Source organism: Diadema antillarum, unplaced genomic scaffold (genome assembly GCF_040938485.1).
Source record: "Diadema antillarum isolate AM-2024a unplaced genomic scaffold, OU_Dant_1.0 scf00000108, whole genome shotgun sequence".
Taxonomy (NCBI): domain Eukaryota; kingdom Metazoa; phylum Echinodermata; class Echinoidea; order Diadematoida; family Diadematidae; genus Diadema; species Diadema antillarum.
The window spans coordinates 582,704-606,187 of record NW_027270997.1 but is presented as its reverse complement, the minus strand read 5'-3'; the positions used below and the strand labels follow the sequence as shown (position 1 = coordinate 606,187).

The 23,484-nt window shown below is 38.2% G+C and overlaps 1 pseudogene; it reads left to right on the top strand.

The window, feature by feature from the left end:
- LOC139719294 (uncharacterized) overlaps positions 1–23,484 on the top strand; it is a 178,603-nt pseudogene that overhangs the window by 84,997 nt on the left and 70,122 nt on the right.

Here is a 23,484-nt window from a genome sequence, read left to right as displayed (position 1 = left end):
TAGTTTTTCCATGATTCTAGGGAGGGGGTGGGGACACTTGTCTGCCTATAAAGGTCACGATCACCTGCTTGGCTTGCCCCACCCCTTCCCTGCCCCACCCCTTCCCTGTGCTTACCCCCTGCCCGGTGGTGGTGGGTAACAAAGTCTGGCCCATACGTGTAGCGAGCACATCACACGTCAGTCGTTCAGGGATTGAGAGAGGGTAAAGGAAACACACCCGTTTCAACAAGTCTGCTACCGGAGTTTGGGGGGAAATGTCTCATGGTGATATACCCCCAGTCTTATGATTTTTCTGCACCGCAAGAGGATCGCGGTTGCTCTCGTAGATCGAGAGTGAGCTCATTTGTCGCCGAAAATAGCTCCCCATGATCTGCGCCGGCATTAAAAAAAGGGCAATTCTATGGATTTTGATTGTTTTTATCCACGACTATTGGAGCTTGGAAGTGACTTGGGAGTGAGATGATTGCGTTTTGATGGATAGCATCTCACTGAGCATATTGAGGCTTAGTGTGTCTTGGTTCTATCGCTTTTTGTTTTCCTCTGCAATATTCATGGCTGGCAGTCACTTTTGTGCGATCATGTGAGAGTTCTTGCTTGTGTTCGCTTTATCACTTTTCGAGGGGATTCTAGTCAGTGGTGAAAGTGACAGTGAAATGACTCAGCTGTGGATTTTTTCTCCTTGAACATAACATGGGCTCCTGACTTACCGCAGGCTTTGCACTGTTTATGGGGGATGACCAAGGGCTCGTGCATTGACGGAGGAAACTGCCTTCATGCTGAGAATATGACTTGGATTATGTTGTTCCCTTCTTGTTTGTCACCACGGCACTACTAGGCAATAGCAATAGATTATTGCATACCTTTGTTGCATTGATATTGTTATCACTAATTTTTTTTTTTTTTGTGTGTTACTAGTATAATGATCACTACGGATATCAGCTGTTGCTGCAACTTGAAAAAAAAATGCATCACAAACTTTAAAAGATGTTCAGTAGTTGAATGCACGTCAGGATTAAATGAAATTTGACTTATCTGGTCCGTACCTGACAGGAGACAAGAATATTCCAAGGAGACAGAAAATAGTAATTATAGTTATAGTGTACAAGATTTTACTACAGGAAAATCACAGTTAAAGTTTCCAAGGTTTTCATGGAAAATCACAGTTGTAATTTTCTAGATTTATGCAACAGGAAAATTATGATTATAGTGTTTATGACTGTATAAAAAATAGTTATGATGTTCATGACTTGAAGAAGTGATTATAACTTTGAAAGGAAATGATTATGTAATAACCCTGTGTGATGCATTAGTTTTGTACCCCACTCTCTTTGAGGCCTGAGGTATTTTCTCCCCCTCCATTTATATGTCCCCTTCCTCTGGTATATAAATAGAGGTCAGTGGCCAATTGCCAGCAGGCTTGCACCCGATAGTATGATTTCAGCTTGTAACCGTTACGACGCAACCTTGCAAAACCTGTGGACTGGATCCCGGGATTGTGGTGCAGCACACTTATAGCAGTGATGGATGGATCCGCACTTTGTAGTATTGCAGTCAGATGTGTGGTTCATGGTTAACCACCTGTTGTATTGCAGATAAATAAACATGTAACGTGATGTCAGCTTGAGAAGTGCCCGGCACATGCACAAGACAACTCTAGCATGCACGAAGTCCATGCTTGAGGATTTATATTATGGTGCTGCTGCTGTTGCTGGTAGAGAGTATGACTAAACAGTGTAAATCCATGAGCGACCAATTCTGATTTACTTTCACAGATTTGGACTGCGGCATTCTCTGACTTTGTTTTCAAACCTCTAAGAAGAAGCAGATAAATCTATGGGATGACATTGCTCAGTGTTTCATCTTACTGACCTGATGAGTCTGGCTGTACCCCGACATAGATATCACTGTGTTACCATGTTCAATTAATTCAAGCTGGGAGGCATTTCATCGATGACAATGATGTTTCATTAGTCCTGTCTATCTTTTGTTTTTGAAGAGAGATCTGTAATTGATTTTGTGAATTGTGTATGTGTGGATAGTAACTGCGTATTGGAGAGAGTTGGAAATATGCTGCACAAAGAAGATTGCAGGAGAACTGAATGGAGTAACATACAGGGCAGGTGTTCCTGTCAAAGACCAGTTGGTCTGCTAGGGGGAGGGGGTAACCACTGTAACCTCACTTTGCACCCCACCCCTGATTGTCCTCACCGGTTCCAGCTGATCACAAGGATGGACACATGAATTGCCATCACCCGCTGCCGCACTGATCAAACAGGAAATGCACATCTCACGAGACCCAACGATCCACCCGCAGACAACACGTTAAAGGGGCCCTACTCAACCAGCCACTCCTCTATCCAGTCATTCCCCAAGGAGGTTATCTGTTGAGACAGTTTGCTCCTGCACAGCCATCTACCAATTGGCCCACTAGATCTACTGCGTGGAGTTAACAATGGCACTCGGACACTAGTTGGTGAATTTACAATAATTGACTGGACCTGGAGTTGAGTGGCTGATGCAGGTGTTGAGTTGCAATACAGGTTTTGAGAGAGGAAATCTTATATTTCACCGTGTGAATTCGGGAAATTGAATGTGATATTCCAGAGACCTGCCAGCACTGACAAATGAACAATTCTAGACCCTGAATAACTGGGAAGAAGTTTTGCAGATATCTTGTTAATCAGTGTACGTAGAGTGAATTTCTTTGGCACCCACTGATGCATCATCATTAAGATTGATTGGCTTGCCTCTAGCTCCCTGAGCTCAAGAGTCAGTTCAACAATAGTGAGTGTCTAGAAGAAAATAACTTATTCAACCAAAGCATAGGAAATATCTCTCATTGGAAATTGTCAGCTGATGAGCACATCACTTACACTGCAATCTTGATTGGAGATTGAGACTGGTATGGATGAAAGGAATTGCAACACTTGGGCATAGATAGTGTGTACGAATTCTCAGTCATGGCAAAGAATAAGGACGTGAAGAAAGTTTTCGGGCTGTCCAGGCGCAAGCTGCGCTCAAAGACGCACACTCAGAGTGACTCCAGCTTCTGCACCGAGCCAACATTCAGCAACTTCTTTGAGCAGCAGAAGGACCCAGTGATGGCCGAAGTGGCTGCGCTTGCTGCGGTCAATCTATCCTCAGACTCTCAAATGCTGCACAAGATATGGCAGAAGCTCACGACGCTGGACAAGATCGAGCAAAAGGTGGACTGTGCTCTGAAGAGACTTGATCACTTGGAGCAGCACGCTCATGACTTCTCTCATGAGCTCAAACCCAGCACCGAAAAGCTCAAGGAGGAATTGATGCTCACCAAAGAGGTCATCCAGGACATCATTCCCAATCTGCCTGACTTTTCAGCAGATGGTTTGGATGGGGATGATGACAGTGATGATGAAGATAATGATGACAGCAGCTCAGATGAAGATCCAGGTGAGACTGTTACACTGGAGAAAGACACTCTTGTAAATTCTGAAGATAGTAAGGATGACATTGAGCCAGAGCTTTTCTTTATGGAGGAGGAAATGGGAGATGGTCTTTGCACCAATCTTCATGGCTCTGACAACAGTCCTGATCAAAAGTCTGTTGAAGGTATGTACCTTGTAGACTATCCAAGCAGTTCAGATCGATTGGATACATCTTCAACTCCATTCTCTGAAACGTATGACATTGTTAGCCCCATGGGTGCCCCTTCAGAGTTCTACCCGAATTTATCTGAGATTTCAGGAAGCAATGATCACGATGATTTCACCATCAGAGGGGCATCAATCAAAGATACCTCTGAAATCGATGAAAATGATATGGATTCTGCAGATTTTTGTGATGATGACGATGATGAAGTTGATGATCAAGATAGCGAGGATGACTACTGGAGGATTTGCCCAAATGAGCAAGCTGGTGCTGATGGGATGAGTAACATCCAGAGAACTAGTATGGGGCTACTGGAACAAATTTCAAGGTTACAAGAGGAACTTGGTGAAACATCAACCTATGACAATAATGATGGTGACTATGAGGATGATGATGATGATGATGGTGAAGAAGAAGATGAAGAAGATTCCAGTGAGGATGGGGAATTTACTGGAGGCAACCCACAGGGGCAGACATTCGCCCTGGGACAAAGTCTTGAGAATGTGTGCCTTCCAGATATCAATGGAACATTGGACAGTGACGATGACAAGGATGTTGATGAGCTTGAGATGCCAAGATCTGTTGCTGATGCAACAGATGTCGCAAACCTTGAGGATATTGCTACAAAGTTACAGCATGCCCCACAGACTACTGATGTAGACTACTATAATATTGAGGAGTTTCAAATGATGTCATCTGGTTTAAATCAAGGAATAGATACAAATGACAGCGAAAGAAACATGAGTACACCAAGCAATGCTGTGCCTCTTCCAAGTCTTGAAGAGCAAGAACAGATTATGAGGATGCCAAGTGTAAGTGGAGACCAAAAGAGCAGTGAAGATAGTTGGGATGATGATTGTGATAGTGATTGTGACAGCAAGGATGGCAAGAGTCACCCTTTGCATAGTGTGGGTCAGATAGGTCCACAGCCTCAAGCTGATCAAGTGTGTGAGAATGGGAGCTCGAGGGATGCCTCTGCGCATTCATTTGGTAACTTGGGTCAAAGCGGTTTACCTTCTGGTGGCTGTGATAGTCTTCAGGTTGATGGAGATGTTCTTCCACTGCCACTTGTGGCAGAAGAATCCATTCCATATGTGCCACCACCTAATCCCTTTAATATTGGTGCCAGTGATGCTTATTCAATGAACAATGTCAGTGAGGAGACCACTCCTTTGGACAATCACAATGGTGAGACTAAGTCAGAGGAAACAAAAACTCAAAATGCAGGGAATCATAGTACTAATATTACAACTGCTAGCAAGGATGTAGATTCAGATAATGAGCAAAAGCCCAGATCTATTGCAGACAAGATAAATAGTTTCAATGCCCCCTTTGCAGAAACCTCTCGGACTCCTTTGTTTAACTCTAGAGAACGTTCATTTGTGAGGAAACTGAGAAGGTCAATCAAGAAGCAGCAAGCAGTGGAGAAGAATAGGAAGAATATGAATGATAATACTGAATCAGTGGTTTCAGATAGTGTGCTAACAATCTTTGAGGCTTTGAAAACATTTGAAGAGAGAACTCATCAGGTGAATGTCAAAAGGTCTGAACTGAAGAGGAAACTCTCTTCAGTTGAGACCCACCTTGGGAGAGCAAGCAATGTGATCAAATCTGTGTCTTCCGGTTCATCCCCCAACAATTCTCTGAATTCCAGCTTTCAGAAAGCTGATGAAAAAGAGACCGTTGTCTGTAAGGCAGACAATGACAATAAAACTGCAACAAATTTCTCAACAGGTTTGAATGACGATGCAAAGGCAACCGGTCCAGATGTGGAACAGGATGGCCAAATCTTGGAAAATGGCAAGGAACACCAGATGGGGTCAGAGGTCAATGTCGGTGGGGGCTCTGATGATGGGGTCGTAAATCCGGCCAAAAACTCCTCTCCTGCTGTGGGGGAGGATTATATACTTGCTGATAATGAGAAGCAAGCTGTTGATGGGGAAGTTGATAGCGGATTGAGCCCACCTCTGCCGGCCAATGATGGGCTTGATTGTGAAAACACACAGCTACTAGAGAATGGCGTTGTTGCCAAGGAAGGAAGCAATAATGTGGGAAGTTTTGAAACAGATATCATGGTAGATTTACCGGACTTAAGTGACAGCAGTGCCAAAGAACTCGCTGGTAGTGTTGACGTAAGTGATCAAAGTGCACCGGCTGATAGTGCAGGTTGTGGTTGCAGTCTTCCGGAAAATGAGATCTCAAATGCCGACAAATTGTCAACAGGTAACTCTGATGCAACGCAGACTCCATTGTTAGAGAATGGTGAGAAAAATGTCCTAGGAAATGATGAAAAGCTTCCACCCCCAGTTGCCAAGAAATCCCTGCCAGCAGTGCCTTTAAAGCCAAAAGCAAGGAGTGCAACTCAGCCAAAAGGTGAAACGTGTGCAGACAATCAGCAGAAAGAGGAGAAGACTGAGACGGCCACAAACATGCTGCCCAGTAACATCAAGAAGAAACAGAAGGGCGGTGGGCTGAGGAGCATTCGACCAGACTTGGCAGGTCGGATCGGAGCAGCAGATGCTTCCACGCCAAAGATTCCTCCTGCTGCTGCTCCAGCAAACCCTGTCCTGGAGGTTGTCAAGAGACCTGAGGGATCTAGGCGGGCGAGGATTATTCGCAGCTACCTCGAACTTGAGAGGATCAAGAAGGAGGGAGTCAAGGCAGGCGCAGATGGGAAACCGGTCCAAATCACAGCCCCGAACCTTGGGATGCTTGAGAAGCTAAAGGGGGCTGGTACAAAGGGTATAAGCGGGGCTGGGGGAGGACTTCGTGGCTCGGATAATATGCTGGAAGAAATGATCAACATGCAACTCCTGCAGGCAATGGGAGTTAATCCTCTGGCTGTTGCTACAACTGCCCCTTCTTCAACACCGGCTGCCGACCCATCAGTGAAACCTGAGCGGCCCTCTCACCTTGCCATCCCAGCTCCAATCAAACAGACGAAGCCTGGAAAAGTAGGATCAGGGCCATCACAAGGTATTGCCAAGATAATGACAAAGTTTGGTGACAGTGCCTCATCGGGCCCAAAACAGGGCCTGTCTACCTACCACAGCAATGGAAACAAAGCATCGACATTTCCCAAAGGACTTAAGAAGCCAGGCGGTAAAATGACATACAGCGCAGAGGTGAAGGAGAATGACATTGCGATCTCACTGAAAGAAGATAATCGTCGATTATTCATGAACAAGCTAGGACACCAACCTGGGCTTAAAGGCAAGTGAACTGAATATGCCTGCATATCAAATGCTCACTCATTTGATGTTGAATGTTCCATGACTAGGTATACTAGATTAGAGGACCATCTTTTTTTTAAGCATGGCATCTGATAGGAAACTGAATGCACTTTGTGATTGAACACCTCAATGAATGGAAGGTATATCAACACAAGCCTGTACGAGTTGATTTCAAGTCCATTGTGACCTTTTCAGCATGACATCTTTGATTTTGATACCTTGGTAGTACCATAAAAGGAATGTCTTCAGCTCTAAGACACAAATGATGTTATAAGTTAAGAAATTAGCCCTGTGCAGGAGATCATTTTAAAGAAAGAAATAAGGATTGCCTTGTTGGAATTTGAAGACTGCATCCTTTATGCATGATCTAGTTTCCTTGCATCTTGTCTGATGATTAGCTAAAATTGTTGTTCAAATGTGGTCGTGCGTGGAATGAATTGCATAACTTGCTGAGTAATGGATATTTATCATGATTTTAGGTGATTATGTGGTCAATAGCTTGCGCACATACCATTTTTTCAAGTGTACTTGCTATTTTTTAAATACTTTTCGTAATGATAATAGTAGCAGTATGTAACATGTGTGATAAATGATAGTTAAGAATGAAACATCATATGAGTGCTTTTACCAATGGCCCATTATTTTCAGGATTTTTTTATTTCAAAAGATTGTTGTTGTTTTTTATCACAAGACCAATCACAGTCATGGCTAAGAAAAAAAAAAAAAACCTTACATGTCAAATATTGAATAGATATGAGCATGACAGGTGTCAGAGATACTAAACATAATATTCATTTCCAATAATGAAAATATGAGGTCATCTTTTTATTGTTCAGCAATCATTTGCGGAATGTGAGGCATGAAAGATGCTTCTCCTCCCAGCATGCCTGTACAAGATGTCTGCAGTTAAAGTTACTGATAAGAACCTTTCAGTTTAGGGAACAGAATATTGAGGAATGAATGAATTTTGAACATATAGGTCTCTCATTGTATGTAATGTATGTCCTTCACAATTCATGTTTTCGCTTTGTATTACATGTATGTCATTATTCATTTACTAAAGCATTTTTAAATTTATGTAAATGTTACATCCACATATACATTGCAATCACATTTACTACGTGAAAGTGGAAGTAAGCATGGAATTGATAACATGGTACAACTTATAACATTGCCATTGTATTGGTATAAAACTTTTGTTATGTTTATGCTCTTAGTGTATTACTCAAACTCTGGCCATTGATGCTGAAAACAGCACATATAGGCACAAATAATGGTGCTATGTCATTTGGATGGTGCAGTAAAAGTCTTCAGAGCCTTTCATGCATTTTGCAATCATTTAAAAGTGACAATCCCCTGTAGTTAGTTATGGGAAGGAAACCTCTCCATTGTTTTTGTCGATTATGAGGCTGGGTTGGCGAGTGTTAATACCAAATGATTTTCAGCATTGTGAAGTGTTAGTCCTAATAGAAATCTCAAGTCCAGTAAATAGAACAGTATGCTTTCAAATTAATTGTAGCTAGAATACCCTGTCATACTTCTCAAGCATGGTGCAGCAAACTCAGATGAGAACTTGTATATCTCTGCTTTCATCAGCACAATGTGTTTTCATATGTTCTGTCGTTATTTGTGTACAGTGCTCTGCTAACTTGCTTTCAGAGTAATGGTATTTCTAAAGGGACTCTACTATGGCAAGATACGAATAGTCTTATTCTAAGAAATGATATATGAGGAAAGTCATTTAACTAATCCAATCAAATTATCTGTAAGTCAAAATCGTATTCCTAAATTATCTTGATTTTGGTGCTGCTCAATATAGGTGCCGACTCCTGATTCATTAAGTATAGCCAGAGTGAAGAAGGTTAAAAGTTTTATACAGAGTTGAAGTCATCAACTTCTTCCACTTTGTTTCTTTTATGTTTTAAGAACAGTGAATGTGTAGTGAATTATAAACTGATATATGGATACAAAACCACCTTTCGTTCTTTAACTTCTTGGCCATCATAAGGAGCATCAGTAGCAATAAAACGGCACATCCACGCAATAATTTGTCTCTTTCAGTTAGTTATACCAAAAGACAAAAACTTGCTGTTTGACCCTCGTATGTGTTTGTCGCTCAATTTCTATCTCAATCCTCATGAGCAGCACATAATATGAACTTTGTTGGTCATCAAAGTTACACAGTCATCATTCATTCTATAATAATCCATTGGCATTTATCCAGAATTGTGCTATTTGGATGGCAACTCCCCCCCCCCCCCCCACTCCCCCCCCCCCCCCAAAAAAAAAAAATGTTCTGTTTCTTTATTTGTGAGAGGAATAGATGGAACTAGTTTACTTTGACACGTTAAGCACATGGCTCGGATGTCTGTCATGAAACAGCTAATGGCTCTAATAGCAGCCTGAACCATTCACGTCAAACCCATGATATGCGCTATAGTGAGACAGACACCAAATATAAACAAAAATATGTCATCTTTTTTCAGCACAGTGTGTGAAAACTTTTGAATTGAACTGAATTGAATTGAATTTATTTCCACATTATGGGGTGGAAAACCCTGATCAGCAAAGTTGGTTTCCATAGGGGTCCACAATGAATTGTTAATTAAGGCTGTAGATCTGTAGATATTTTTGGAACATAAAAATCCATCTCATTCTCAATTCATGATATTAGAGATATCTTATGTCTTGAATGTGAAGATTTGTGCATAAAATACATAACAAGCAGTTGTCTATTGTTTTGATAAAAAGACAGTTAGAAAGTATACTTGTCCAATGTTGAGCGCGCCATTTGATATGAGACTCTACTACCGGTTTGGTAGACATTGTGGCAAATCCTCATGCGCGCCACTATAGGCGTGGCTCCATCAACCACTCTAATTGGCCTTGTGACTTCCAAGGGTAGGAAGTCATTCAAGCAGGAGTTAATTACCGCTTGATCTCTTTGCAAATAGCTCTCGCCTTTGACGGTCACCTGGGTTCAAAGGTGTGAATGCGAGTGTCGCTATTTGATAGACATGCCGTTTTAATGGCATTTAATGGCATTTAATGAATTAATTGGTCATGGAAGCTAGACGCTGTTGTTTAGCTTGGAAGGTAGCATGGTTTAATATTCTGGAACTTGTCAGGTCGTACATTAAGGCCAAGGGCTTACTATTGAAGCCTTGGTGGCTCAGTGGTTTGAGACCACAGAATCTCAATTGTTAGGTTCATGGTTCAAGCCTACTGACAGTAGTGGTTGTGCTGTCGGTCAGAGTGAGAGGAGACGTAAAGCTGTTGGTCCCAAGATAGCTGAGCTATATGAAATCCAAAACAAATAAACAAAAAAACAAAACAAAACCAACAGCAGGAAGTAAAACAAACATTGCCAATGATCAAAGGGGGAATAGCAATCTACTCATATTTATATGAACAAATTTTATCCCAAGTCAATGTCTGTTGAAAAATTGGAAATGCATAAATAAGTTTGACCACTCATGGGCAAGTAGAACACTTGTGAGGGATGATCGTGTGCATGTATACACCATGTATAACTTTGATGGTTGGCTGGTAGGTTTCAGTCTACATCAGAGAGTAGACTTCATGGCATTGCTATCTCTGTGTTTTAAATCAGGTTGCAATACATGCTTGAGGTATGCTGGGATTCAGTAGGTTGTTGTCGCTTTTATTTATAAGTAAACAACTTGACATAAGCCTAATTTCCAAATGCATCGGATATTGAGAATCATTCTCAATATGGAAATAATTATGTACCCCGTATTGTTTTGTAATTTGACTCTGTAGATTTGTAGCATGCATTTCATAAACACTACAGCAAATGTATCTGTTATGTGTGTATGTACGTAATGTATGCATATATGTTCTTATGTATATCACATGTATCTACATCCATTTATCCATATGAATATTTGCTTATTTACATACAAAATAAACATGTTTTTGTCACTGCATCAACATTTAATAGCTGTCATTGAGATAAGAGTAACATGCTTAATCATTATGTGTGATAGACTAAAGCCCATATATATTTATATATATATATATGTATATATATATATATATATATATATATATATATATATATATATGATGCTTTTCAAAATTGAATTCGCAGCAGTTCGGTGTGTTCCAGGGGACCTTCTTAAAGGAAGAATGAATCAATGACACAAATGAAAAAAAAAAATTGAATGTATACTGGCTCACCTGCAAATGTCTGTAAGAGTTCCAAGGTCCCCTCGGCTGCTTGACTGATTGTCGTACAGGTTTTTTCACACCCCTGAATGTATATCGCTCAGGAAATGAATATTTCCTTTGCATTTATGTCAGGAGGAATACTCTCTGGAATTGAGCGTGAGTAATTCAAGAAAGCTCAAAAGTTAAGATGCATAGCAAGCCTTTAAGGCTCTGTTTCTTCTACTGGCATGGTTTTAGAATTGGGGAAATATACTTTCTATTTTGGAAAGCTATATGGGAAAGAAAAAAATAAATCCTTTCATGTGGTTACTGTTTTATTATCTTGCTATGTATCAGAGTGACTGACATTCTAAGGGATTTTTAAAATTTATGTGTCCTAAAGTATAAACAAATGTATAATATAATATAATATAATATAATTAATATAATTAATATGATAATAAAAGATGACAACTAGTCATCTTGAAGAGATGCAAGAGGTATATCAACAGTAAAAATATTGCAAGTCACATTTTTATGTGTGATATTGAAACAAATGTACACAATGGTATTTTGATGAATTTATCCATAATATGTAAATGCTCCAGCATCTGTCATGATTGTTTCCCTGTGTAAACATTTGTTACTATGCATTATTCATCACTGCTTGTTGTGTGTACTCGTATCATATCACTGTCGTGTATGTTTTAAACACAGGTGTATTGACATGTCAACTCTGGTTGTTTGTAATCTCATAAGTTGTAATCAAACGTGTCATTCTTCATCGAGATATCTTGCCTCGTCACATTTAGAGAGCGAATCCATATCATATTTGATGGAAAACTGTATATTACATGAATGAGAATGTGGATATTGACAAGGACATTTTCTGAATTGCTGTAACTCAGAACCTTGTGTGTCATGTACAATGTCTATGGGGGATTTTAGAAACTTGAAGGGAATCGGCTGATATTGCCTTGGATGGAATTAAAAGAAATGAAATAGTAATCACATTTGTAAGCTTCTGCATATGATTTTCCTTCTTATATCATTGATATAAAGTTGTCCTGTCCTGTGTCTCTATGTCTATCATGTTGATACAACTGTCATATATCTTCCGTAGCTACCTCTGGTAATCGTGTTTTATTGCAGGATATCAGTATCTCAAGCTTACATTCAGTCAGGCATACTAGTTTCAGGCATTTTTATCTTTTGAATTTTGTCGTCAACTAGTACATACTTACCAATGTATATTGAACATCCCCAGAGATATCCAAAGCCGTTGTTTGAATACTCTGATACAATCTTGCTGGCTTGTGGCGAGATTAAAGAGACAGAATTTATATGGCCAGTTTCAGAAAAAGTGTTACAATATAGGCCTACTCCAATCTCAAAAACTGCTTCAGTTACCATAGCAGTAGGCAGATTGATGAAAGTTTTGCATCTGCAGTACTGTTGTTTATCATGAGCTTGCTTTATAGCTATTATGTTTTTAGAAGTTTTTTTTTTCATTTCTAATAAGATGATTAAAGCTCTAATACTTTAAAATTTTAAAATGATTTTAAAATATTCATGATTTAAAAGAAAAAAAAACGTGGACTAGAACCTGCATTACATAAATATAATATAATTGGATTATATAGGGACAATGTTGTGTTAGAGTTGCATTTAATTTTACCTTTTTTTTAAGTTTCGTGCCTTGATGAAAATGTCTTCCTATATAGCTCCAATGTCTTTTACCACTACATTTTATTTTTCACTGCATCAAAAAATGCCACAACTCTTGTTGAGTTGCAACGCGATAGGAGCATCTCCTCCAATGTGGATTTTTCACTTGAAAATGTTGTGTACACTTTGAGATCTAATGTGGCCCTTTAAGCATATTAGTCACTTATTTGTCTGGAGTTTGTTTTTGTTTTTTTCTGCAAGAAATGGGAGGAGACAGCCCTTGTGAGTGTATGGTAAGAAATGTCTGTGGTATTGTCAGATGGTACCAAGTACTTTGAGATCAGTTTGGTCATAGGCACGGAGGAGGCCATGATTGAGGCACATGGGTTCCCATCTGAGGCCTCTTTGGGTGATTTGCTTTCTCCTTTGGATGTTTGCTATGAAAGCAACTTATCAAAACTCACCAAAAAGTGCCTTATTTAGTGCATAGTGACAGGTTGATGACTGTCAAAATTTAATTGCTATAGTGAGCTGTAGAAGTTGTCATCTTTGCTTTCAATCATGCCCTGGTGAGTTTAAACAAATTACATGTACCTTCTTATCCTTAACCCATTGAGGATGAGTCCTGAGTATATCCAGCAAGTATCTATGGAAAATGCGTGTTGTAGCAGAATCAGCCCATCCTCAGAGGGTTAAGGAGGTAGGCCTACATAGGCAAAAGAGGAGTCGCCTTGTCATTACACATTTGGGCAATTCCACGGTAACTAGGACACAGGTGCCAAAAATTCAAAATGATATTTGTTTCAAACACCATACATTTTCAGACAGTACTTGAGTTGAAGTTTTAAGAATCATTATGTTTTTTGATAAAAGCGGCCATTTTGATTTTCAAAATGGCTGCCAAAATATGCCTATAACTCAATGGTGAAAAGAGTGTATTGTCACATAACTTACTCTCTGTATATCCACTTTATTAGTACTCTAAACAACAATCTTTCATATGTATGCAGTTACCAGAGAAGTCTGTTACCACATGATAGAAAAAAAAGCTGGTAGCTTTAAAGAATTTGATAAAAACTGTTAATTACTTTGATAATGATGGATGTAACGTCAGTTACCAAAAACAAGGATTTTTTAAGTTTATTCATCAAAGGAAGTGAGCTGTATGATGTAACTTGGGATTTCTAATGTATGCCCATATGCCTTTATTTTAATACCAGAAATAAGGATACTTGGCATACTGGAGAGTCAAAATGAACACTACAAAATGTGTAACGTCAGTTACCGAAACGTCATACACGAGTATGTAACGTCAGTTACCATGACAGTAATTATAACTGAGGCAAATTTTTTGACTTTTGGCCATTTCAATACATCTGGGAAGTCAACTTACAACAAAGAGCACCAATCCCTTTCATAGGAAATGATGTCATTACCATGGTATGTCCATGGATATTTTTTTTAATTATTTCTAAATTCATTTATTCATTCATTTACCATGATTATCTTTTTTTTTGGGGGGGGGGGGCTTGAGCTTTCGATTTTTGATTCAGCACAAGTTTAAGGTTAAATCATCTGGAAGTTTAGTTTGCCACATGCAGTATATGCACTCAAATTAGTACATTCCCAGCCCTACGGGATGATAAAGCTACCAAAGTTTGTAGGCCTAATCAGTGACATGATTGCATGTTAACTACATTTTCTGTACAAAAAAAAACAACAAACTTCTGCACAGCTGTATACCAACAGTTTAACAATCTTCACCAATGTTTGCTTTTGCTGGCATTTTTCTTTTTTTTTTCAGGAAGCTTAGTCAAGTTTCTACCTCAAGGCAAATGCACAAACAGATATTTCTTCTCTTGCACTTAAATGTGTGGTGTAGTTAACATGGCTCATCTTGTATTATGGTACGTAAGGCATGTACTCATTATTGTTTGAAACTTAACACTGATGTTGCTCAAAGTGAGAGAGGATTCTATAGGGTTTTAAAAAAATTGTTCATACAGTGTGTATTTGTTGATTACTTTATTCTATTCATGCAGGGACATTTTGTAATACAACACATGATAATCATGAACAGGAAGAGTTTTTTATATTGATTTTAGTATTCTTTCGTTGCAAAGTCCGATTTCTTGGTATCTTGAATGTATTTGCAAGCCGTGATATATCAGTGAAAAGGAAAAGAAAAACAGTTAAATTACTTCAAGCTAGGAATAAAACAATAATGCTCTTTTAACCAAAAAAAGCATTTATTTTTCTTCTTCACAGAGAAATATTAAAAGTGCGACACTTTTCATTTAAATCAATTGATGATGGTGATCATCAGGAGTAAAATAAAGAAAAGAAGGCGAAATAAATCACAATAGATTTCATACATATTTATGCATATTTATGAGTTGATACATGTTTTTTTCCCCAAGATATTTTGATATTTTTTTCAAGCACAAAAATATCCATGTTTTGTGTAGTACAAGGTATTATGGGTGGAGCACTCTATGTACAGATAAAAACTTTCCTGTTCATTAAAAAACAAACAAACAAACAAACAAACAAAAAAGCCCTTAGTCATGTCAATATATTTACACTTGGAACTGCTTAATCTACTAATGACTCTGTGTAATCATAAATGTTGAATAAAAATTAAATCTTCAGACAAATGTCAAGAAATATCCTCTTGTGCATTTACATTATTTTGCCCAACTGTGCTATGGCATGGGGGGGGGGGGGGGTGCCCCTAAGGGCCCACCCAATATTATTTGTGTCTTTAGATTTTGTTTTAATTTGTTGCTGTAGTTGCCTGGGATTGTCACTGGTACATTGCAGCAGTATAATAGCCTGTTAAATAAATTAGTTCTCTGTAAACCCTACGGCAAAGTATGTGTAACGTCAGTTACGTAACGTCAGTTACTGACATATTTACCTTTAAGTTTTCATAGAACACAAAGAAAATGGACTACTGTTTCATTTCATTGTGTATTTATGACTGATGAACCAAGGTATGACTCCATATCAACTAAATCATTCTGAATGGTCAGAATTATGAAATATCACATAGCTATTCCCAATCATGATTTTGCATGTGTAAACCCTATGGCAAATGTAAGCGTAACGTCAGTTACGTAACGTCAGTTACCGTCATGCCTTCACTGAAATTGGCATGGTGGTAAAAGGAGGCAACTAAAGTGCACATTATTTTGCACACCTGTTCCTAAGAACCTAGGTGTATTGCCATATTAAACACATAAAGGCTAAAAGTCAGGGACATGAGATATTTCCATTTACATCTACACCATAATTTCCCATGTCCTTTTTCCGTAACGTCAGTTACCGACACATTTTCACTTGCTATGTGATAAGAAATGCAGTTTGAGAGAAAAACTTTCCACCTATTTCTTCATTCTCATGAACCTATTCATCAATGCTAATTGCAAGCCCAAGGTGCTTTCATTCACAAAACTACAAGGTAAACAATTTCATGAAAATCCTTACGTGTAACGTCAGTTACCGTGGAATTGCCCATTTGAGCTTTCATAATATCCAACGGGAATAAAATAAAGTGGTTTGGGAAGATCATGCCTTTCCCATGTCACAGATGTTTGCAATTACTAGTTAGTGAGTCAGTCCTTTGAGATGTCAATAAAAACACATGCGCATTATAGCATGTAACCCAGTCAATGTCAAACGATATCCGATAATGTGGAATAAAGGAGTTACTTTGGGCACGTAGACTAGTTATTGCCATGTGTCATATTTGAAATGATTGATGAATGAACCCAAAATTAGAAGTGCAGTCCACTGATATGTGTAGGGAAGATTCTGCGAGTTACCCTCACTGAAGACACCAATGGGAGAGTGAACAAGCTTGAGTGAAGAAGTCACTGCAATAATTTCTTTTGCTCACCATGGCAGTGAGAGAAGGAAAGGAGTTACTTTGGGCACGTAGTTATTGCCATGTGTCATATTTGAAATGATCGGTGAATGTAGAGTAGAAGTGCAATCCACTGACATGTGTAGGGAAGATTCTGTGAGTTACCTTCATTGAAAACACCAGTGGGAGAGTGAACAAGCTTGACTGAAGAAGTCTCTGCAATAATTTCTTTTGCTCACTATGTTAGGGAGAGATGGAAAGGCAAGAGAAAAAAAAAAATTGGGGACAGGAAACCAAATCAGTGTATGTGGCAGTCATGCTGTGAGAGAAATCTAAATTCATTCACTGTGGGATATTGTTTGAAAAGTCACAAATGCTTTGACCCCACATCTCTGTAAATTGAATTGATATGTGAAATGGACACCCCTGGATAAGTTGGTGTGTGAACAAACAGCTGCCACATGATCCTAAGAAATTAATTTTGTGTCGCCGAATGGCATTGTGAAATTGGTCTCTTGACCCGTTGATATTTGCAGGGTTCTTGGAGGCAAAAACTGGGTCAAAAAGTTCAGAAAACAGACATTCCTGTGTCAGGAGGGTGGAGATTAAGCCAGAGTAAGTTGGAACAGAGATTGAAAATTCAAATGAAAAAAGAAAATAATCTGGTAAAAGTAAGTAGGGCAGTTTTGTGAGAGAGGAATAGATATGACAAAAAAAAAAAACATATTGAGAAAGAGAAATATGGAGGAAAACCAACCATATAGATAGATAGAAGCATGTAGAGAGATAGAGGAAATGGCAGAGAGATTATATAGTTTTGGTTGAGACTTAACTTCAGGTTTTCATCATTTTTTGGTCAGATTGTTACAGAGGTTAACTTGGCCTAACGAACCATCATGACCACCAAAAATACCCAGACTCTCAAACAAGGTGTTTGGTCGATGTCGATCATCTTGTCGAACTCTTTATTTACATATTCCTACGCGGAACATTAAAGTGCCCAGAGATGATAGTACAATGCACATGTACCTATAACAAGATAGTGAGAAACCTCTTATGAAATATGAAAGAACATGTAATTCCATGAGGATTTCAACGTTTATTTGATGAAAATTGATTTCGAAATGGCTGAGATATCCAAAACAGAGTGATCCTGATAAAGTGTGAGACCCACATTTTATTATGATCATTTTGTTTTACTTTACTTTTGGATGTTTCAGCTATTCCAAATCTGATTTTCATCAAATAAACTTTGAATTCCTCTGAAAATGGTGTGCTCTGTACTATTTCATAAGTGTTTTCTTGGTATCTCGCAAAAAGTTAGAGCCCAATTTTCATCTCCACCAATACTGTTCCATCCCTTTAAGAGAGGAGAGTCGATGTGAAGAAATTAAAAGATATCACAGAGAAAAAAACAACATCAGTGTTACGAGAAAAAACCCCACACCAAATAACTTAAACGACGAAGATGGAGACACAGCAAGGGGAGATAGCTAAAAAAGGTAAAAATTCATTGATGTATTAAGAAAGAGAAATATAAAGAGACAGTGGACACAGAGAGAGACAGAGACAGAGAGTGTGAGAGAGTGAGCTACAAGGTAAATAGAGATTCAGACAGATTAACAAGGTGAGACGAATATTTTAGCAAGATATTTATTGATATGTTAAGAAATGCAGGTATGAAGAAATAAAGAAAGAGAGATCGAGAGAGAGAAAAAGATAGATCGAGAGAGAAGGCGAAGGAGACCAGCAAAGGATACTGACACTTTGTGGTAAGAATGACATAAGCTGTGCAATCAAAAAAACTGTTACAGTGTGGCTTATAACAAGAGAGAAAGATATCAAATAGAAAGAGACAGATATTATGACACAGAGACAGACAGGTGGTAGAATGGACACAGGTGCATTCTCACAAACAAACATTACTAACTACAACACAAGTGTTGGGGGGGGGGGGAGAAAGAGGGAGTGATGGCTGAACTGAAAAAAAAAAAATGGGGAGAGCTGGACATACAGGCCCGAATTCACGAAGGTGGTACAAATGAAACCATGGTTTAAACCATGGACAAAAACCATGGAGCGCCAAGTGTCGCATGGAATATTTCGTTACGAATTCAGTCATTTCGTCTATGAAATGATTATCTTGTAACGAAATTACAACATTTTGTAACTAAATGAACATTTCGTCCACGACATGATAATTTCGTTAACGAAACTGTCATTTTGCCGACGAAATGACCAATTTTGTAACGAAATATTCGGTGCGACACTTGGCGCTCCATGTTTTTTGTCCATGGTTTAAACCATGGTTTCATTTGTACCACCTTCGTGAATTCGAGCCACAGTGTAGAGATAGTCACACAAATAAGAAGATTTTGCTGATGTATAGCATTGTTGCCATGTGATGATATGTTGTCATGTTCATGATATAGTTGCCAGTGTAAGTGAATAATTTGTGAAGTGCAAATAAACTCTCATATATGAGAACATATCCTGTGTACGACAGCAGCCATGATACAAAATTTAAACTGAATATATGAAGAGTTTGTTCGCAAAAACCGATAAGTCCATATTTTCCAAATGGAGATATTTGTGATTAAAGGTCAAGAAAAATAAAGAGAATAATAAGAAAAGTTTTGCTTCTTTTGACCATAACTTAAAAAATGTACCTTTATATGTAGTGACCAATATATCATTTAAAAGGAATTATTTGGTACTTTATGACAGAGACCGTACTTCAAAATCTTCAAAAATGGACCTATCGGTTTTTGCGAACAAACTCTTCATATCCATATCTACTGTGGTATTAGGGAGAGTATTTTGATATACTATACATTACATACAAGAAGAGTGAAATACCAATATGCAATGCAAAGCAATGAGTGAAATTTTCTAAACCCACAAGGCCTACATGCAATGTACACAATCCCTATCACAATCCAATAGCATATTGGATTGATGGATTGCAGTTTAAAGAGATCATATTGACTCAAATCGCAACTTTCAAAAAGAAAAACCTCTCAAGTGTGTGCCTTCTGTAGGTTAATGGTATGCAGTAGCCCTTGACTTAATTGCCAAGCATATTTACACACCGAAGAAGATGATATCTTGAGGACTGTGGGTTTCTTTTTTGATCATAGGGATGTCATTACCTGTCCCTTCAGTGAATGCAAACATGAATTGCCAAGCCAGCACTCCAAAGCTTGAATGGATGGGACCAGTGGTTCTCCCTACCTTCCAGAATTAGATTTGGAGTAGATAAAAATACTCTTATGTGGATGGAAAAAAATATGCATGCCCTTTTGTGAATGAGTTTGGAGGAATCATGCATGCTTTCGTAGGTTGCATTGTAACTAAAATAGCACTTGATTGCATGTTGTGCTTGTATTAATGTAATCATTGATTATTATTCATTTGACTGAAAAAAAGGTAAGAGAATACATGCACAAATTGTGGTACTGGGAAAGAGTGCTTAAATTTTTCATAGAGAGAAAAAGAGATATACGAAAACAATCATGAAGAAGAAGGCTTTTTTAGCCCTGTGTGTTAAAGCACAGGATAAAAGTGATAGATGATGTAACATTTGCATTAATGTGAAAAAAACCCAAAAACTTTCAGACCCAAACATCCAATACCTTGAGCAGTGCTTACTCTCAGTACGTCTCTCAATACCACAGTTTTAATATCTCATTACTATCCTATGCAGAAGTGTTGCCAATGGTAATTGATGCAGTTAATGATGGCTTGATGCTATTCGGTGATGAATCTATACCCTCTGCCAATATACTAAGCCAGCTATCTTATAAGCTACTGAACTGCAAGCTGACCATATTTTCTGTGGGGGAAAAACACAAAAAGATGTGATAATGAGTCACGAATACTTGAAATGTCCTTGCCTGAAAACACTCCAGAAAACAAAGATGTTGAGATAGTCTACTTAACATTTTGTACATTTGTCCTCCCAAGTTTTAAATCAACAACAACATTCACCAACATGCACCCACACATGCACACACACACACACACACACACACCAAAAAAAGTGCATTTAAAGTATAGATGTGTTAGTGTCAGTGGCTTCTAGATTATGAAAATACACCTAACATGAGAAGCTTTTATTAGGATTATGGAACTTTTTTTTTGTCAGAGTACTAGCCAGTCACAGCCCTTTTTTCAATCCAATCTTTTCACTATCATATCCTATCTGAAGGTTGGCCAGAAATAATTTTCACCTAAACAGTTTCGTGATCATGCCACAAACTTCCCTTCAACTTTCCCATCCGGCACCAATTGTAATCTGTCCATGGGAAAATGTTCTTGGCAAGAATAATCAAAGATAATACAAGATTGTATATACTGCATGAACTCGTTAACATCCTGCATTATGAAAGTGCTCTGTGAAGTTATGTAACCACACTATTCCCCCCCCCCCCCATAAATGATAATGGGAATGACAAATGACAAAGTTCATACAGGCCAGAGTGTGTCGAAAAGGTGACCCACCATAACTTGAGAGAGTCAGTTAAAGAGGAATTCCAGTCCAGTCATAAGTTAGATGTATAAGTAAAGGTAAAATCTTACGAGGACAACAGTGCAAATTTGATCAAAAGAGGATAAAAATTAGGGAAGTTATAAAAGTGTGGAGTTTCGCTAATTTTTGTGGAACAGTTCTCGCACAGTTGATATGAATATGCAGATGAGTGAATTGATGATGTCATTACCTTTTCATGACTTTCCATTGACCCTGTATAAAAAAAAATGACAAAAATTCAGTGTTTTTGTTATTAAAGTGCAAAACAGGATGTTATTTCTGTTTGCATCAATTCAGAATAATGATCAGTTAGGTAGCTCGGGATTTGAGACTGGAACGTAATTGGGGTTAAAGGCATAATTTTCCATTTGCAGATGAAACAAAAACCCAGCTTTAGTGCTTCAAAATAATTCTAAATGTGATTTATGGAGAGAAACAACCAATGTAAGAATTTGAACAGTATACTAAATAATGTTAAGTATTGTTGAATATACAAAATGTTAACAACAAGTATTTTAAAAATGTTTCTTGACTAAACTGCCTACAGTTATGGTTAATTGAGGAAAATACTGATATCTTCTTATATTTTAGGCTGTATTGCAAAAATCTTATATGGCAGGATGTTTTGTGATACAACTGATCTACACATATGTATCAAATGTGATATCTCGAACATTTTCAAGTTACTGCTCCCAAAGGTAAACTGTACCTTTAAATGCAAAACTGGAAACTTCACAATTTTATGTACAAACTGTAAGGCAAGTTGTGAAGGGATGGCATCATTACCTCCATGTTTGCATATTCATATTGACCGTTCAAGAACTGTTTCCAGAAAATAAGTGAAACTTCAAAATGTCATAACTTACACATTTTTAATCAAATTTTGATCAAATTTTCATTGTTGTACTAAGAAAATTTTACTCCTTCTTTTCAGAATAATTTTTAATTGCCCTGGAATTCCCCTCTAAGAAGTTACATATTTTTTTTCATGTAGGTGCAAGACCCAACAACTCTCCAAGCTACAACAACAATAGCAGCAACACCAATAGCAACAACAGCCGTGGACTTGTGGCAACCAGCAGCTTTGAGTCAAGCATTAAACCAGTAAGTTTTCATGCATTTTCCACCTTGCCCTGTCATTGGTACCAACTAGCCTGAAATAAAAAAAACAACAATAACAACATAACAATCTGTTTTAAATCTTCATTGCCCAATCAGGCCACTAAAAGTTATCCTTTTTGGACGCTTGGTGGCTGGAAATTAATCTTAGTGCCCCCTCCCCCCAACACAGCTAATGTCGAGCCTGTATTATGACAGACAAGATCAAAGACCACAGAAGACTTGTTCCACTCTTTGAATACCTGTTTATTTCCCAAATTCACTTTGTTGTATGTACTGACTTTTGTATAAAAAAAGTGTTATAAGAAAAGAGATAATGAATAGAGTGGAATATGGTCCAAGAAAAGAAGTAAAGTGTGAGAATAGGGATCGAGAAGGGGTGGGGAAAGTCTAAATTGGGGTGAGAGGGTTGGAAGAGTTGCCAGAGGAATTTGTGAGATGACTCGAAGTCACTTGCTTTTATTAGGAAACACAGAGGCACATAACGGCTCCTGTGAGACTGTGACTCAAAAATCAAATCAAGAACCATCTCTTCTCTCCGAGGTTTTAGTTGTTTGTTCTTCAGCTCATCACGCCCCAATCCTTATACACTAGTAACTCCTTGAATGACCTATTTTAGCTTGGGGAGTGTCTGAATTGTTTTTGTTCCTCTGGGTTTTTTATCACCATTTAAGGATTCCAATCTCTCCACCATTCGGTACTTCAGATAAAAACAAGAGCAAATACTTGGTTAAGGGTTTGTTAATCAGTGTAAGCCAACAGCTTGGTCATTTGAATGCAACTGTAGTCAGCTATTTGTTCATTTGTTTACTTGCTGTATTTATCATTGTCTTCAGGTATAACTGTTGTTATTCTGGACTTCTTTTCTTGTATTAATTTTCTGAACCACGACTGCAAAATATTTAGTATGACTGCAATATCTAAAGCCTGATTGTATCCGGCAAATATTATAGTAAGTTTTTATTGATTCAGTTATCATCACTTTCATATTTCTTGTACTTCATTTCTATAAAAAAAAAAAGTTGCACAAATGATTGGAATGAGATTCCACAGGATGATATCTGATGGAAGTTCGAAATATCTTGTTTAGATTACGAGCTGATATGGTTTGGTTCTAAAAGCTGTTTGTCACCCCTTTGAGATTTATAAGTTAGGATGGTTATCAGTTATTTGCAGGTTATCTTTTCTTATTTAGATGCTGATATCTTCATTTCTAAGTACTGATCTCCTGTAGATATGTATTCATGAAAGGAAAATATTAA